The sequence below is a fragment of the Hipposideros armiger genome, unplaced genomic scaffold, assembly GCF_001890085.2.
Source record: "Hipposideros armiger isolate ML-2016 unplaced genomic scaffold, ASM189008v1 scaffold_7, whole genome shotgun sequence".
NCBI classification, from domain to species: domain Eukaryota; kingdom Metazoa; phylum Chordata; class Mammalia; order Chiroptera; family Hipposideridae; genus Hipposideros; species Hipposideros armiger.
The window spans coordinates 5152769-5170383 of NW_017731357.1; the positions used below are offsets into that span (position 1 = coordinate 5152769).

The 17615-nt window shown below is 38.1% G+C and overlaps 1 protein-coding gene and 1 pseudogene across 13 annotated transcripts in view; one reads left to right on the forward strand and one right to left on the reverse strand.

Moving 5' to 3' along the window:
• CASK (calcium/calmodulin dependent serine protein kinase) overlaps nucleotides 1-17615 on the forward strand; it is a 415968-nt gene that overhangs the window by 147521 nt on the left and 250832 nt on the right. The window lies entirely within an intron of this gene.
• Nucleotides 7841-8344, reverse strand: LOC109386616 (E3 ubiquitin-protein ligase RBX1 pseudogene; annotated as a pseudogene).

Consider the following 17615-nt stretch of genomic DNA (forward strand, 5'->3'; position numbering starts at 1 on the left):
TGCTCTCAGTGTGGTGGGATTTTAAAGGTGTCGTGTTTTTCAAGCTCCTACCAAGGAACCAAACAATCAATTTGAATGTGTACTGTTGGCAATTGGACAGTTTGAAGGAATCCAACATCCAGAAACATCCAGAGCTTGTTCATTGTAAAGGAGTTGTGTTCTATCGCGACAATACAAGACCACACACAAGTTTGATCACCTGTCAAAAACTATTGGAACTTGGATGGGATGTGTAGCCACACTCACCATACTGACCTTGCGCCATCAGACTTCCACTTGTTTTGCTCTTTTCAAAGCTCCTTGCATGGTATAACATTCAATTCAGATGAGGCTGTAAATCAGCACCTTGTTCAGTTTTTCGCAAATAAAGACAGCTGTTTCTATGAATGAGGAATTATGAAGCTCATTGAAAGATGGCAAAAGGTTATCGAACAAAACAGGCACTATATCATTGATTGATCTTTGTTCTCTATATAAATAAATGACCTTTGAAAAACATAGACAAAATACGTCATGACTTTTTCGACAACCCAATAAAATAGAGCCTGACTCATAGTAAATACTCAGAAAATGTTAGCTAATGATTATTGTTGTTAGACATGTCAAAGGCAAATAATAATCTCATTTGTGTATTGTATTATATTATGGAGATTATTATTGCCTGTAGCCAGAGATCTTGGTGATATAACTTTTCTAACTAGCTATGATACGATCTTTAGTGTTCCCTAGTGGAAGAAAATTAGATGTGCTCTTTTCATAAACAGGCTTCTTTTGGAGTTGTGAGCATTTAACCTAATAAAATTACTTCTGAATAATTAGCGAAAGACAAGTTTCACATATAAAATGGATTTCAGAAATAGTTTAAATTTATATGAAACTTTAAATCTTAATTATTTTTTAAAACAAGATTTTTTGGCCATGTAATTAGGATATTAAGTAATGCAGTATATACACTGTACGGTGACATAGAAATGTTAGGCATGTATTTTGTTTAATAAAGTTAATACGGTAGTAGGAGTACCTTGAAGTTTTTTATTTCAAGTCATTGTAATACACTACTGGATAACATTAACACCCAGTTATCTACAAGTAGATGGCATTTTTAGTGGTGGGGGAGTCATTCTCTGAAAATTCTTTAGTCAGTATGGATGTTCTACCTGGAGTAGATTGCCTAAAATGTTGGACATTTTTAAGAGTCCTCTTCCAATAAAGTGTGGGGTAACAGAAAGATTGCTAGATTGGGAATCAGAGACCTGGGTTCAACTTCCAGTTGTGCTGTGAACTAGCTGTGTGGCTTTGGGCATGTCACTTGCCTTTCTAAGGCCTCATTTCTCTTATGAGTAAAATATGAGGATAGAGAGACACGTGTGATGATGGCTCTCTTACTGTCCCTCCCATTTCTATTACTGTCTGATCAGTGATGCATACATGTTGTGAGACAGAAGATGTGTTAGATGCTGGTTGAATGAGTTCTGAGTGTTCGGTGCTGCATTCAGCAGAGTTGGCAGGAGTGTAACTCGCCAGCAGTAGTACAGTTTGGTGAATGCTGAGATACTGGGTCCTATATAGGGGGGTGTTGTTAGATCACAGCAGGATGTACCTACCTCAGCTTGGAGGAGAATGCTTAAGAGAACTTTGAGGCAAAGAATTTTGATGAATGAGTTGGGATGTAGCAGCACAGGAGGAAGCACATGGAGTCAGACAGAGGGAGCAGCATTTCCAGGAGCATAGAGAGCATGGCAGGTGGTGCAGAAGCTGCAGGTAGGTCAGGAGAGGGTCAGGGAGGAAAGGAATGTAATGTGTGTGACCTCCAAACAAAAGTTAACCTAAATTATTTTACTAAGAAGCAGGAGAACTAGGTTCCATTTACATTTGTGTTGTTAAATAGCTCTGTGGATTCCATTTGAGTTATTTGACTTAAAATGACATTTTTGGAAGGCTTTCAAAGCCATGCTGAGGGATTATAACATCTTGGTGTATGGAATGGAGAGCAATGAAGGGTTTTGGAGTAATATAATAATACCCATTTTAAAGTAAAACTATGATGACAGTTTAATGAGTAGAATGAACAGAAGGTAGTAGAGGCAAAGAAACCCATTAAAAGATCTTTGCGGGCCGGCCGAGTGGCTCAGTTGATAGGACTGTGAACTCTGAACAACAGGGCTGCTGGTTTGATTCCCACATGCGCCAGTAAGCTGCGCCCTCTACAGCTAAGATTGTGAACAACAGCTCGACCTGGAGCTGGGCTGCCATGAGTGGCCGGCGACGGCATAGGCTGCAGTGGGCTGCAATGAGCTACCATCAGTGGCCGGCAACCAGCATGAATGGCAGGCAGCTGGCATGAGCTGCTGTGAGCGGCCGGTGACCAATCTGCCTCAGCTGGGAAGAACGTAGTGATCACAATACCAACATAGGCCAGTGAAGCGGCATCCTCCACAACTAGACCGAAGAACAAAAGGACAACAACTTGGCTGTTCTCCTCCCCCAATTTCCCAATAAAAATCTTTAAAAAAAAAAAAGATCTTTGCTGTGATCCAGACAAGAACCCATGAGGAGTGAAACTAGGGAAGAGCAATAGGGGCATCATTTTGATAGGTGTTGCAGAAATAGAATGGATAGGTTTTGGCAGCTGCATATAGGAAGTGGAACAGAAGTAATAATTGGTATGAGGATGCCTGGAAGAGAAATTATGCTGGTAGTCAGTAGGCCACACACATGTAGCTATGTAGATTCTGTTTTACTTTTTTTAAACCAGTGTCATTATTATTGGACACTTCAACTGTACCTGATTTTTACTTTTCCAAATCATCCTATGGTCAACTTCAGACTCAGTTCTTTATAAGCTATATTGCATGATTCCCCAAAAAAATTGTAGATGAAAAAGTTCAAAGTAAAAGTAGGTTTAGAACTATATAGTAGTGTGGTTAAATAATTGGATGTTCAATTCGCCACATAAGTAGGGAAAACTTGTGACAACAAAAACATAAAAGGGGAGAGAGCAAAGACCTGAATCTGCAAAGGGGAATGGAGGTAAGAAGCATGTTGAAGAAGAAGGACTACTGTATATATGAAACTTTCTTTTACATAAACTTAATGGTAACCACGCACACACACACACACACACAAATCCAGACCTGAAATATATAACATAAAAAAAGACGAAAGAGAAGGAAAATACCTTAGAATACAACAATGCTAAAATAACAGACAGCAACAAAAAGGCAAAGAAACAATGGAGACACCGAAATACCAGAAAACAAGAGGAAATGTATATAGGAAAATCTTATATATCAATAATCACCCAAAATGTAAGTGGACTGCACTCACCAATAAAAAGACACAGAGTAGCAGACTGGAACAAAAAACAAAACCCAACCATATGCTGCCTGCAAGAGATGCATCGCAGCTAAGGACAAATATAGACTCAAAGTGAAAGGGTGGGAATCTATACTCCATGCAAATGCTATCCAGAGAAAAGCGGGTGTATTCATACTTATATCAGATGAAACAGACTTCAGGATAAAAAAAAATGTAACAAGAGACAAAGATAGACATTTCATAATGATAAAGGGGACAATACAACAAGAAAACCTAACACTTAATACATATGCTCCCAATCAGCACCAAAATATACACAGCAACTATTAACAGAACTAAAGGAAGAAATTGACCAAAACACAATTATAGTAGGGGACCTAAATTCATCATTGACAGCTATGGATAGATCATCCAAACAGAAAATAGGTAAGAAAATATCAGCTGTAAATGACACATTAGAACAAATAGACATAATTGACATTTATAGAGCACTTCATCCTAGAACACCAGACTATATATTCTTTTCTGGTATACATGGAACATTCTCAAGAATAGACCATATGTTAGGACATAAAACTAGCATCAGCAAATTTAAGAAGATTGAAACCATACCAAGCATATTCTCTGATCACAAGGCTTTGAAACTGGATATCAACTGCAAAAAGAAAGCAGGAAAAATCACAAATATGCATAGATTAAATAATATGCTTTTAAAGAACAACTGGGTCAAAGAGGAAATAAAAGTAGAGATCAAAAGATGCGTAGAGGGGCAGCCGGGTGGCTCAGTTAATTAGAGTGCATGCTCTGAGCAACAGGGTTGCCGGTTCGATTCCTCTATGGGCCACGGAGCTGCGCCCTCTGCAACTAGATTGAAGAAAACGACTTGAGCTGACCTGCTGGTGGGCGGCCAAATGACTGAGTTGGTTAAAGCACGTGCTCTTAACAAGAAGGTTGCCGGTTCGAATCCCACATGGGATGGTGGGCCGCGCCCTCCGCAACTAGATTGAAAACATCAACTGGACTTGAAGCTGAGCTGCGCCCTTCACAACTAAAACTGAAGGGCAACAAATTGACTTGGAGCCGATAGATCCTGGTAAAAATACATTGTTCCCCGAAAAAACATATTATTCCCCAATAAAGTTTTTTTTATGATGCATAGAAACAAATGAGAATGAAACTACATCGTATCAAAATTATTGCGATGCTGTGAAAACAGTAATAAGAGGGAAATTTATATCATTACAGGCCTATCTCAAGAAAGAAGAAACATCCCAGATAACCTAACATTACACCTTAAAGTATTACAAAAAGGAAGAACTGAGGGTTGTTATTTGGGAGGGGGTGGGGATGAAGGAGAAGGGGAAGGGATGAGACAATACAAATTAGTAATTGTAATATGGCCTCAGGGATAGAAAAAGACAGTCCGAGGAATATAATCTATAATGTTGTAAGTATTTCTTAGGGGGCCAGATGGACCCATGTCCTTTTGGGGAGTCCACTTCATAGTCGATGTAGAGGCCTGACCACCACATTGTATTTCTGAAACTAATGTTGAATAATACTGTATGTCAACTATAATTATATATACATATAGTCTCGGGACATGGAGTAGAGAGCGGGAACGGATTCAATGGAATTGTAATAGATAAGCATGATAATCGGGGGTGGGAGGGCAATAGATGAGGGGAGGGGGGTTGTTACCTGGTGAGGGTGAAAAGGGTAACTATTGTATTGTTCTGTACACCTGAAACTAACAATAAAAAAAATAAATTTAAAAAAAAGGACAAATGAAACCCAAATTCAGCAGAAGGTAGGAAATAATAAAAATAAGAGTAGAACTAAATGAAATAGAGAACAAAAGAGAACAGAAAAAATTAATGCAGCAAAAAGCTGGTTCTTTGAAAATATTAATAAAATTGACAAGCCCTTGGCTAGACTCACTAAGATAAAAAGAGAAAAGACACAAATAAAATCAGAAATGAAAGAGAAGTTACCACAAATGCCACAGAAATATAAAGGATCATACAAGAATACCATGCAAGCTGACTGAGTGGCACATTGGTTAAGAGCTGGCTTGGGACGCCAGAGGGCCCGGTTCGGATCCCATATATGAGGGCCAGTGACACTGCCCTCTACAGCTAAGATGCTGAACAACAGCTCAACCTGGAGCTGGGCTGCCAGTGAGTCGCCGGCAACAGCATAGGCTGCAGCCCCTGTGGCAGTGGGTTGCCATGGGCTACCGTGTGTAGCCAGCAGCCAGCGTGAGCGGCTAGCAGCCGCAGTGAGCAGCTGTCCAGAAGCCGGCGACTGATCTGCCTCACCCGGGAAGAGCGCAATGGTAGTGCCAACTTGGGCCAGTGAAGCAACGTCCTCCATGACTAGATTGAGGAACAAAACGACAGCAACTTTTCTGTTCCCCTTCCCCCAATTCCCCAACACTGTTCCCATCACCCCAATTCCCCAATAAAAAAAAATCTTTTAAAAGAAAAAAAAAACTTAAAGGATGTGAAGAGCCTGTACACTGAAAACTATAAGACATTATTAAAAGAAATTGAAGAAGACAACAGAAATGGAAAGTATTCATCATGTTCATGGATCGGAAGAATCAACATAATTAAAAAGGCCATATTACCCAAAGCAATGTACAGATTTAATGCAATCCCCATCAAAATCCCAATGGCATTTTTTAAAGAAATAGAACAAAAAATTATCAGATTTCTATGGAATTACAAAAGACCCCGAATAGCCAAAGCAATCCTAAGAAAAAAGAACAAGGCTGGACGTATCACGCTTCCAGACTTCAGCCTGTACTACAGAGGAACAATAATCAAAACAGCATGGTATTGGCAGAAAAACACACACACAGAGCAATGGAATAGAATTTAAAACCTAGAAATAAACCCACATAAATACGGACATAATTTTCGACAAAGAAGCCAAAAACATACAATGGAGAAAAGAAAACCTCTTCAATATATGGCGCTGGGAAAGCCACATGCAAAAGAATAAAACTAAACTGCTGTCACCTTATACCAAATTAACTCAAAATGGATCAAAGACCGAAACATAAGACCTGAAACAATAAACTGTATAGAAGAAAGCATAGGTACTAAACTTATGGACCTTGGGTTCAAGGAGGATTTTATGAATTTGACCTCAAGGACAAAGGAAGTGAAAACTGAAATAAATGAATGGGACTATGTTAAACTAAAAAGGTTCTGCACAGCAAAAGAAAGCATCAACAAAACAAAGAGACAACCAATCGAATGGGAGAAGATAGTTGCAAACAATGCCCCCGATAAAGGGCTAATATCCAAAATATAAAAGGAACTCATACAACTAAACAACAAAAGATAATCCAATTAAAAAATGGACAGAGGACATGAGCAGACACTTCTCCTAAGAAGACATACAAACGGCCAACAAATATATGAAAAAAATGCTCAACTTCCCTAGCTATTAGGGAAATGCAAATCAAAACACAATGAGATATCACCTCACACCTGTTAGAATGTCTATTATCAACAAGACAAATAATAACAAGTGTTGGAGAGGCCGTGGAGGAAAAGGAACCCTCACACACTCTTGGTGAGAAGGCACATTGGTGCAGTGTCTGGGGAAGACAGTGAGGAAGTTCCTCAAAAAATTAAAAACAATTACCATATGACCCAGCAATCCCTCTCCTGGGTATCTCTACCCAAAAAATCTGAAAGCATTTACCCATAAAGATATATGTGCTCCGATGTTCATTGCAGCTTTATTTACGGTGGCCAAGGCATGGAAACAACCAAAGTGTCCTTCAGTAGATGATTGAATATAGAAGATGTGGTATATATACACAATGGAATACTACTCTGCCATAAGAAAAGATGAAATACTGCCATTTGTGACATCATAGATGGATCTTGAGATTATTATGCTAAGCGAAATAAGTCAAACAGAAAAAGTCCAGAACCATATGACTTCACTTATATGTGGGATATAAAACTGAAAGCAACAAAGGAACAAGACAAACAAAGAAAGAAACAAAAACTCATAGACACAGACAACAGTTTAGTGGTTACCAGAGGATAAGGAGGGAGTGGGGTTGTAGAAGAGGGAAAAGGGTGTCAAATATGTGATGATGGAAGAAGAACTGACTGAGTGGTGAGCACACAATGTGATATACAGATGATGCATTACAGAATTGTACACCTGAAAACTATGTAACTTTGTGAACAATTGTCACCCCAATAATCTTTAATTTAAAAAAAGAAAAGAAATGGATACTTGAAACCTATGTCATTTTACTAACCATTGTCACCCCAATAAATTTAATTTAAAAAAAATAAAATAATTGCATATTCACATTACCAATTTCTTGTCATCAAACTTGATTTGATTAACATTTGGTAAATGTAGGAAAAAATTATTTCCATCAAAAATTGTCAAAGGGAAAGGAAACAAAACTTACTGTGCATATGCTCTGTGTCATTGACCATGGCAAGCACTTTCGCCTACTTTATTTTTTTTTTCTGTTCTCGAATCCAACTAGATTTTATTTAACAAAGAATACAATATGACTGCAGGAATAGCAAACTGAAAAGACAAGGCAGAAAGGACATGGTTCTATCTAATTTATAATTAAGTAACAGGATGGCAAGTTATTAAGTGAATAATAAAACAGTTGAGCTTGATGGAAGAATTTTTTCTAGTGCCCATACTTTTGGAATTCCCACTCTCTGTTGTCCAGCGGACACACCTGCCGTGTTTTGAGTCAGCGAGAGATGCAGTGGAAGTGAAAAGCATGGTTACAGACTCCCCACGCAACAGTGCAATCTTCAGAAGTGGCAGATGCCTGGTTAGGTTGACATTCTATGCAAAAATCCATAATGTGGTTCCTGCAGATGGCACAGTTATCAACCACAACGTCCCAGGCCCACAGGACTACTGCATTCCACTTTTTCACTTCAAAGCGCTTCTTGCCCTCGCCGCTGTTGGTGCCGGTCGGGGTATCCACATCCATTGCTGCCACCATTTTGGAAAGACACGGTCCTCGCCTACTTTATTAATCATCCAGGTCTAACTACAACCTGGTATGGGAGCTTTTCTCTTACTCCTTCCCTTTTATAGATGAGCGAACTGATGTTCCAAGGTTATACAGCTACTAAGTGATGGAGACAAGATTTAAAGACAGGCCTTTTGACTACAATTCTGTTGCTCTATCTATTATATCAGAAGTGCATCCCTGCAAAAGAGTGTTAGCATTTGAAAGTATAAGTGCCAGATCGGTGGAAATAGGGTGCCTGGGACTGAGGGTAGGTTCACAGGACACAGAACTTTCAGTGCTACAACTGGGAAGTCCCTGGCAAACCAGGATGAGTTGGTACTCTTTCTGGAAAAGTCACTTACATGAAATAACCATTTTCTAGAATTACCTAAATAAGGTATTGGTTGTCTTTGTTTCCCATAATATTGAAACATGAATTAGGCCTTTTGTTACTACTAAATGACAAAGGATTCTTAAGTGTGTAGGGGTGAAGGCCCTGCCTGGCCTCCTCCTTCTACTTGTTTTCACTGGCTGTGAACATCCTATCTTGCTGGGATTGCACTCAGTTGTATGTGATTCAGAAGCTAGAAGCCTCTGCTTCTATCTTAAAAGGAAACTATATTTTACCCATTGCAAGTTTGATGAAATGGTAAAAGAGCTATTGAGAAAAAAATCAAGAAAGAAGGCAGGTTGATTATAAATGTACATTCTTTAAAGAGTAAGAAAATATATTTTCTGGCATTCAGCCTACAACAAATAGGGAAAACCCTTAGCATGAATATAAAAACTATTTTATGTGTGTAAACATTATACTCTAATAAGTAAGCAATTTGTATTGTTTTGATATCAAGATGGGAAACAGGAAATTGGGCCACATGGACTGTCCCCAAGGGAACTTTCTGTAATTTTTCAAAAAAAGGAGAAAAACACACTTTATGGTGGTTTCATGCATTTCACACAGTCAAGTGCTAGATTTGGGGCAAAGGCTAAAATGATATGGGGGAAATACTTGTTTTTTGGTCTAACTAATGGTTATCCTCAAAATGTGCCCATTATTTGGGCATACAAGGAAGCACTAGCTTCTGTGGCTTTCCAGTCTCAACAGTGTTTTGTTGGCCTCAAGATGATAGGTTAGGTGATTACCTGTCATGATCTTCATCCTTGGACATCAGTATCTATTATAGATCAGCCTGCTGGGCTTTTGTGCTTCCCTTAAATTTTGCTGTAAAATCTTTTGGGACAGAGCATCTATTACTTTAACAGATTTATAAAATGGTTTCTGGCCCCAAATAAGTTAAATATTGCAGATCTAGATAGGTGCCACATTTTCAGGTACTTAAATATGCTGCCTCCTGGTTTTGTAGAAAATACTAAATGAAGACAGTGTATTATAAGGGTAAAGCAATGTATTATTGCTTAAAGTTCTATTGAAATAAGAACTATGGCCTTTTCAGAATTCCCTATATCTCTCTTATTCCATAAGTTTCACTGTGTACAAAAAGTGTCCTCTCTGCCACTTTCAACTACTATCAGTGATTCCACTTTGGAACAAAAAAAATCTATTCTTTGAGGCTTCTTGATCAGTTTGGTTTTTTTAAATTAAGATTACAAGGCAAGCTGTTTAAATTCACACACCTGTTAGCCATTTGCAAGCTATCTGTATAAATCAAGATTTTGGCAGTAGACCAACAAAATAAAATATAGAAATAATTTGGTGGTTGAGGCCATATATCCGCAGGGTTATTCATAATCTCTGATTTCAAGTTGTTGTTTATCAAAACAGCTTATTGTTTTTATTGATCCTTTGCAAAATAAGTGTCACACATTGGTACTTACTTTTTACTATAAACTTGTTTTGTACCAGTTTTGTGAGATTTGTTGACAAAAATATTCTACTGCTGGATGGGGAAACCCATATTATTTTTTTAACTTTGCTAATTACTTCATTAGGCCATAGAGAAGCTTGGCCATGGTCATTCATTTATTTATATATTAAAACAGACTACAGGGCTGGCCGAGTGGCGCGATGGTTAAGAACTCGCTTGGGATGCCAGAGGGCCCCGGTTCGGATCCCACATATGAGGGCCAATGACACTGCCCTCCACAGCTAAGATGCTGAACAACAGCTCGACCTGGAGCTGGGCTGCCATGAGTCGCCGGCGACGGCGTGGCTGCAGTCCCTGTGGCAGTGGATTGCCATGGGCTACCGTGTGTGGCCAGCAGCCAGCGTGAGCGGCCAGCAGCCGCAGTGAGCGGCCGTCCAGAAGCCGGCGACTGATCTGCCTCGCCAGAGAAGAGCGCAATGATGGTGCCAACTTGGGCCAGTGAAGCAACATCCTCCACAACTAGATTGAAGAACAAAACGACAGCAACTTGTCTGTTCCCCTTTCCCCAATTCCCCAGCACTGTTCCCATCCCCCCAATTCCCCAATAAAAATCTAAAAAAAAAAACAGACTACAAATTGCTTTCTGGGGAGACTTTTAGTCCTGCTGGTAGTATTTCCTGGGCTGACCCCATCCTAGAGGAAGGAGGTATGGGGGGAAGTGGGTGATAAGGAAACCTATCCTGCCACATATACTTGTTGAACTCCTCAGCTATCAGTATAAATAAAATAAATAAAAAGAGAATGTAAATATAGATAACATAATTAGGAAAGTGTAAAATACAGGTATGTGAATAACATTTTTTACTTAGACATATGAGTTGAATTCCTGTCTTGTTACAGTAACTTCTCTTTTTAAATTTTATTGAATAAAAGTTTGTGCACAATAGAATGAACCTGTTTAAGTGTACAGGTCAATGAGTTTTAGCAAATATATACACTCTATCATCCCACAGAGTTCCTTCATGCTCCTAACATGTAATGTTTTTAAGACGTGAATATTGAAAAGTAATTGAGGTAACAACTGGTATTTCTCCAATTTTCTTTTACGTAGTTAAGAGTACCATTTTGAAATAGGTGTCTTGTTTTTATAATAGTAAAATGTCCCATCTTTCTCCCTTTTTGTAAATCTTTCTGGTTTACATTTCCCAAAATGAGGAATCGTGCCTTCTAGAGATGTATTTCTATTTTTATCATGTAAAAATATGATCTTAATGTTGGTTATTCATATATTTGAAAAAAACTCTAATGTTGGAACTTTATTCGATTTAGATTTCAGTCACTTCTGCCTTTTCCTTTTATGCATATAATTAAATCTCTTTATTTTACTACTTGAGTCCAAAACAGATTTTCACAAAATTTATGGCTGAGTAACAACTTGAATAGGGGACTCAGTTATATCTTTTAAAGACAAATAATTTGATTTCTTTTTAACCTAATTTTGTCTCTTATCCACAAATGCCTTTTAAGCAAGTGTTCTTCTTTCAGGACATTTCAACACCTCAGAAGATAAATATTAGTAAAGATCATTGAATTGGTCACCCATAATGTTTATTAATATCTAGTAAGCTCAATGATTTATAGTACTTCAATATTGATTAGGAATGACCTAGAGTTTTTCAAATGTAAGGCCCTAGGAAATAATGGCATTTTAGATAATTATTTATTAAATCCATCCTAATGAAAAGTCAGAGGAAAGACAAGTAGTTCTCATAATAATTGTTTTTATTGTATTTTACAGGTGATAATTGTTTACAAATATGTTGACTTTAGTTTAAATTTGGTATTCAACTGGGCAGGCTGCTTTAATATATACATTGCACTTATCAGAAGTGAAAATTCTTTGGGAAATATATTACCAAAACCCCATTAATCTGTAAATGCTTAATGCAGATAAGATTGATTTCTAACTAATACTTTTGCCTACTTAAAGAAAAAATTTTACATCAATCAAACTTTCTCAATTAACAGTATGCTGCTTCCTTTCTTCATTCACTTGATAGATAAGATTTTAGGCCATAGGATTTTTTTTAATGGGCAAGAATTCAAAGAAATAAGAAGCTGCTTGGATTTCTTTGTATGTGAAAAAAAGATAATAAAATGGGTAGAGTGGTAGTAAAATGTGTAAAAAAAATTCAAAGAAATAATGAGCTTGCAGTTAACCCAGATTGGTGTGTGGGCCTGTCTGGGCCTCTGGTCATCCGCTAGTTGAGAAGGTCAGCTCTCCTGATTTATAGGAAGATAGCCTCATTAAAGCCAACCTGACCTGTATTATTGCCAGAGGCAGCTGGGATCTTTAGTCTTCAAATTGGGTATTAGTCAGCATTGGAGCTCAGCAACAGAATTTGACTTTGCTACTATAATCCTTCCAAGGTTCTGCTTGGATTCCTTTCTTAAAATATTATGGTCATTAATTTCAGTACACCAAGGAAAAAATATTGAGTCAATAATGACTTTCATTTACTTATTTTGTTATTAATATTGATTCAAATGAACACATTAATACTTGTCCTAATTATTTCTATGACTAGATTAGAATATTCTTTATGTACATTTGGAGAGTCAGCTCTTAGTGAATTTTAACTATTGAGTTTCTAACACAACCTAGAAATTGTTTGGAAATGAATGAGAATACTTATGTATTTGTCAGGAAAAGATTAGTGTCTAGTTTCTGATCATCGCTGGTGACAGTGCAGCTGAAATAAGCTGGCTCCGTAGGAGTCTTGTTAACTTTTCACTCAAGTCAGTGTTACCACATTAGCACTGTTATGTGACTGGATGTTATGCCTGGATCATAACAACTACACAACCCCAGGAGCCATTGTGGTGTGATATGAAGAGCACCAGACTTCGGTTATTAATCCTGCCTCTTCTACTTACTATTGTGTGATTTCAGCAACTTATTTATCTCACTGAACCTGAGGCCTCAGTTTCTTCCTCTGTAAAGTGGGAATAGATGTATTTAACTCAAAGGGTTATTATAAATATTAAATGAGGACTTAAGAGGGGGTACTTAAAATCTCAAATGTTGCATAGTAAACTCTCATAAGTTGCACTGCATAGTCTAAGGTCAGTCAATAAATTTTGAGGTGTACAAAGGGCACTGTAAAGTGGATGTTGACTACCCTTTGTGTGTTTGGTAGGTTAGGCAAGATAAAATAATTAAAAACTGCTGAACAAATAAAGGATGTAGATTAAGAATATTGAAGAAATTCCAGAGATGGGTTTGGGTTATTAAAGAAGCTGTAGCATTTCCCTGTATCGAAATGTTTTGAAAAAACACATCTGTTTGAGTTTAAATTTTTTTTGAGTGACTGAATGACTTTACAAATATCCGTGTAAGAAATGCAGAAGAACTCATATTGGGAGAGGATAAGAATTAAAGCAAGTCTATTTATCTAGAGCTGCACCATTCAAATTTGGTAGCCTCTAGCCACATGTGGCAGTGGAGCACTTTGAAATATGGCTGACCAAATTGCAATGTGCCATAAGTATAAAACATACACTGGATCGCAAAGACTTAGTACAAAGAGAGAATGTAACACATTTAGTTAATAAGTTTTAAAATGATTATATGTTGAAATAACACTTTGCATATACTAGATTACATAAAATATGTTAAAACAAATTTTACCTGTTTTGACTTTTAATGTGGCTACTGAAATTTTTAAATTATGTATGTGGCTTGTATTAGAGGTATTTCTATAGGACAGTGCTGATCTAAATCCTTACTGAATGGTTCTGGGCAAGCTATCTCTTAAATTTAGATCTCTTATATACTGAGGTTGAGATTGCTAACCCAGTGCTAAGAATGTCAGAAATCATTCCTTCAATCGTATTTGTGAATACCCAGATTATTTTTGACCCATAGTCAAATTAACATGTTGCAGAATTGCGGCACCCTGAAATTAACATCCAACTTTTAAAAGATAGTATGAAGAATTCTATCACAATAACAACTAGTAGTGAAATGAATAATAAATACTTTCTAGAAAAATTCTTTTTAAAGAATTTTAGGCCCAACTATCTTAAGAAACTGGTAGTAGTACAAATAGGAATAAGAGTAGGAGTAGTAGTTCTTACGCCTTATAGCAGATTGATTTAATTTGTGTGTTTCTCCAATTTTGGTCAGAAAATTAAATATTACTTTCCATATTACTAGTGCCCCTTTTAAAGGGAAATAAATTGATTAAATATAGGCACATAGTTAAATATAAAGGCACTAAACATAGAAATAGATTATTTTTAAAATATTTTAAAATTTCCCTGAGAAATTACAAAATGAAAAGGTACAAGGAAAAATGGAGCTACTAGTTACTATAGACAAAGCAGCACTTTCAAACGGTGTGGTAACTCTGGGTCAGGTCCCTCACAAGAATGGTCTGTGCTAGTATCTCAAAGCAGTCAGGTAACCACTATTTCTAATCATATTATTACCATCTACTTTCTAATTCCTTCCTACTCTGCCTCATGAGTTGATTTGTAGGCAAATACAGGCATACCGCGGAGATATTGTGGGTTCCAGACTACTGCAATAAAGCGAGTTGTAATCTTTTTGCTGGCAGAGGATCTTGCCCTCAATTTATAAAAAAGCACAACATCTGTGAAGTGCAATAAAGCAAAGCACAATAAAACGAGGTATGCCTCTGCTATTTTTAGTTTGCTATATCAGCAAGGAATTAATAGCACTTAATACATATATCTTTAATTCACGTTTTCATCTAAAAGAAACATTTTGAGTTTAATGTTCTTGGAATCTATAGTTAGAATGCATACATAATGCATTTGTGTTTTTTAAATGATGATTTCATATTTGGGCTTTTTAATATACCCATTTAATCAATACTTGGATTATGGAAAATGGTGCCACAATTATCCTAGATCTATGCCATCTTTTGCATCATTGCCCTTGTAATTTCAAATATATTTCATGTTGTTAGTTTTACGCTATTCAGTTAGTATTCTGATTATAGTCCCTGAAATGTTAGATCTGGTGACACTAAATGCTTTAAATCTTTAAATGTAGGGTCTCCAGCAATTCTGCCTTCATTTTGAGGGTGGTTAGGTGATAGAGACTAGACCAGTAGTTATATGACAGGGGAAAAATAGAAAACAAACTGAAAACAGGAGAAAGACCAGTTTTCACTGGGGCAAACACTCAATCTCTGTTTACTTCTTGACTCCAATGTCAAAGCATTGAGTTAAAATCAGCTTTTTTTAACAGAACAGAAAGAAATGGAAAGAAGGAAACTAAGGTGAAAACAGAAGGCATGAAAAGGGTGACTTCTAATAAAATGAGAAGCTAGAGATAAACAAAAATGAGTAATAAAAGTCCTAAGCATTTCATAGCATCAAGAGGCAGAACATTCTTGAAGGGAGAGGAAAAACTGTGCAGGCATCTGATTTATGAGGTCTGGCTTCAGCCTGGCCTTCCAGCACATCTGTCAAAAGCCTTCCTCATAGTTATGACTTCCCAGCACAAAACCCACACCTATGCCTCTCCTCCCCTGCTTAACCTTTCTAACAACTTTTGGAGATGAAGACCATCTTTCGTGTACCTCTGATCTCTTCCTTTACCAAGAACCACTGAGCCATCTTACCGCATCCGTAGCGCTGTCCTCTACACAGTCCTTTCACATCCATTTCTTATTTGAATCTTACCACTGCCCTCTGAAGTCGATTTTGAAGACTCTGCAGGTCCTGCATCGCTTATCGCCTTCCCCATTTCTTTTGCAGAAGGAAGGCATTTGTAGAGCTTGGCAGTCAGCTGGCATACAAGTATAGCATGACTGAGGCAGGACTGGCACCAAGTTTTCCCGACTCCAGTTCCTGTTGGACTTTTCGTCACTGCCACTTACGAACACACAGAGTGTTCCCTTTAAAACAACAGCAAAAACAGACAAACAAATCAAACCTTTTTGACCCTGCCATTCCTTTCCTACTGCCAGATTCTTCTAATCTGATCATGTCTAAACCCGGCATTGTGGAGTTGGAGAGGCCAAGGCTCAAACCCCCCCCCTTCTGATAGCTATGTGATCTTGAACACGTTTCTAAGCCTGTTTCCTCATTTGTAAAATAACTACCTCACAGGGTTATTGGGACAGCATGTAACGATGACTATGTTAAGTAATTAGCCCAGTGAGAGACATGATAAATTGTAATTTATTATTACATAATGGTCTCCACCATACTGACCTCCAACCAACCTGCCTTCTCCACAAAACTTGATCTTGCCCAGAATGCTAATGGTCTTTTCTGACTGAATCTTAACAGCCTTTGCTCCGCTTTCTCCAACTGCTCATGCCTTAATTCCCTCTATTCCCTTGACTTTTTCTTTTATTGGGGAATTGCAGGGATGGGAACAGTGCTGGGGAATTGGGGCAAGGGGAACAGACAAGTTGCTGTCCTTTTGTTCTTCCGTCTAGTTGTGGAGGACGTCGCTTCACTGGCCCATGTTGGTATTATCTTTGTGCTCTTCCCGGGTGAGGCAGTTGCTCACTGGCCATTGGACGGCAGCTCACGAAAGCTCATGCCTGCTGCCGGCCAGCCCCACTGCAGCCCACGCCGTCGCTGGCGACTCACGGCAGCCCAGCTCCAGGTTGAGCTGTTGTTCAGCATCTTAGCTGTAGAGGGCAGTGTCACTGGCCCTCATATGTGGGATCTGAACCAGGGCCCTCTGGTGTCCTAAGCCAGTTCTTAACCATCACACCACTTGGCCGGCCCAAATGGAAGGGATTTTTTGTTTTTGTGTTTGTTTGTTTGTTTGTTTTTAGCTGAGCCATCCTGCCACCTGTTGGCAGCTCAGTGGCTGCTCAGCTCAGGCCGGGCCTGAACCACTGTTGCTCAGAGCTCAAACTCTTGAGCGAGCTCTTAACCAACTGAGCCACTCGGCCAGCCCCCGCTTGACTTTCTTAATATTGTGTTATTGATTCTTCCTTTTCTGGTGGCTTGTGTTTGTCTAATTTACTGACTTATTTTCCTCATTCTTCTCTTACATAAGTCTTCTACAGTTCCCTCTGCAGCCATTGCTCTTGTTGACAAGACTAAGTTGAATTAATAAATCAGAGAGGAGATAATGTTATCTCTTTTGCTTTAGGCAGTATATCCTTCGCCTTTGTTCTTTACCTGTCTCCCTTCTACTTCCAAATATAAAAATGTCATATTGGATTTTATTCATCTGCAAACATAAAACCTCAGCACTATTAACATAGGAAGGCTTTAATTATCTTGTTCCATGTAGACATGGCAGGTGATACCTATGCCCAAACTGTTTTCATGTGGTGATGATGGTGATGATGCTGCTGCTGATGATAGCAACGATGATATTAACACTTTTATTTTCCAAATAGTATTATAGAACTTACACACTAGCCTTATCTTCATTA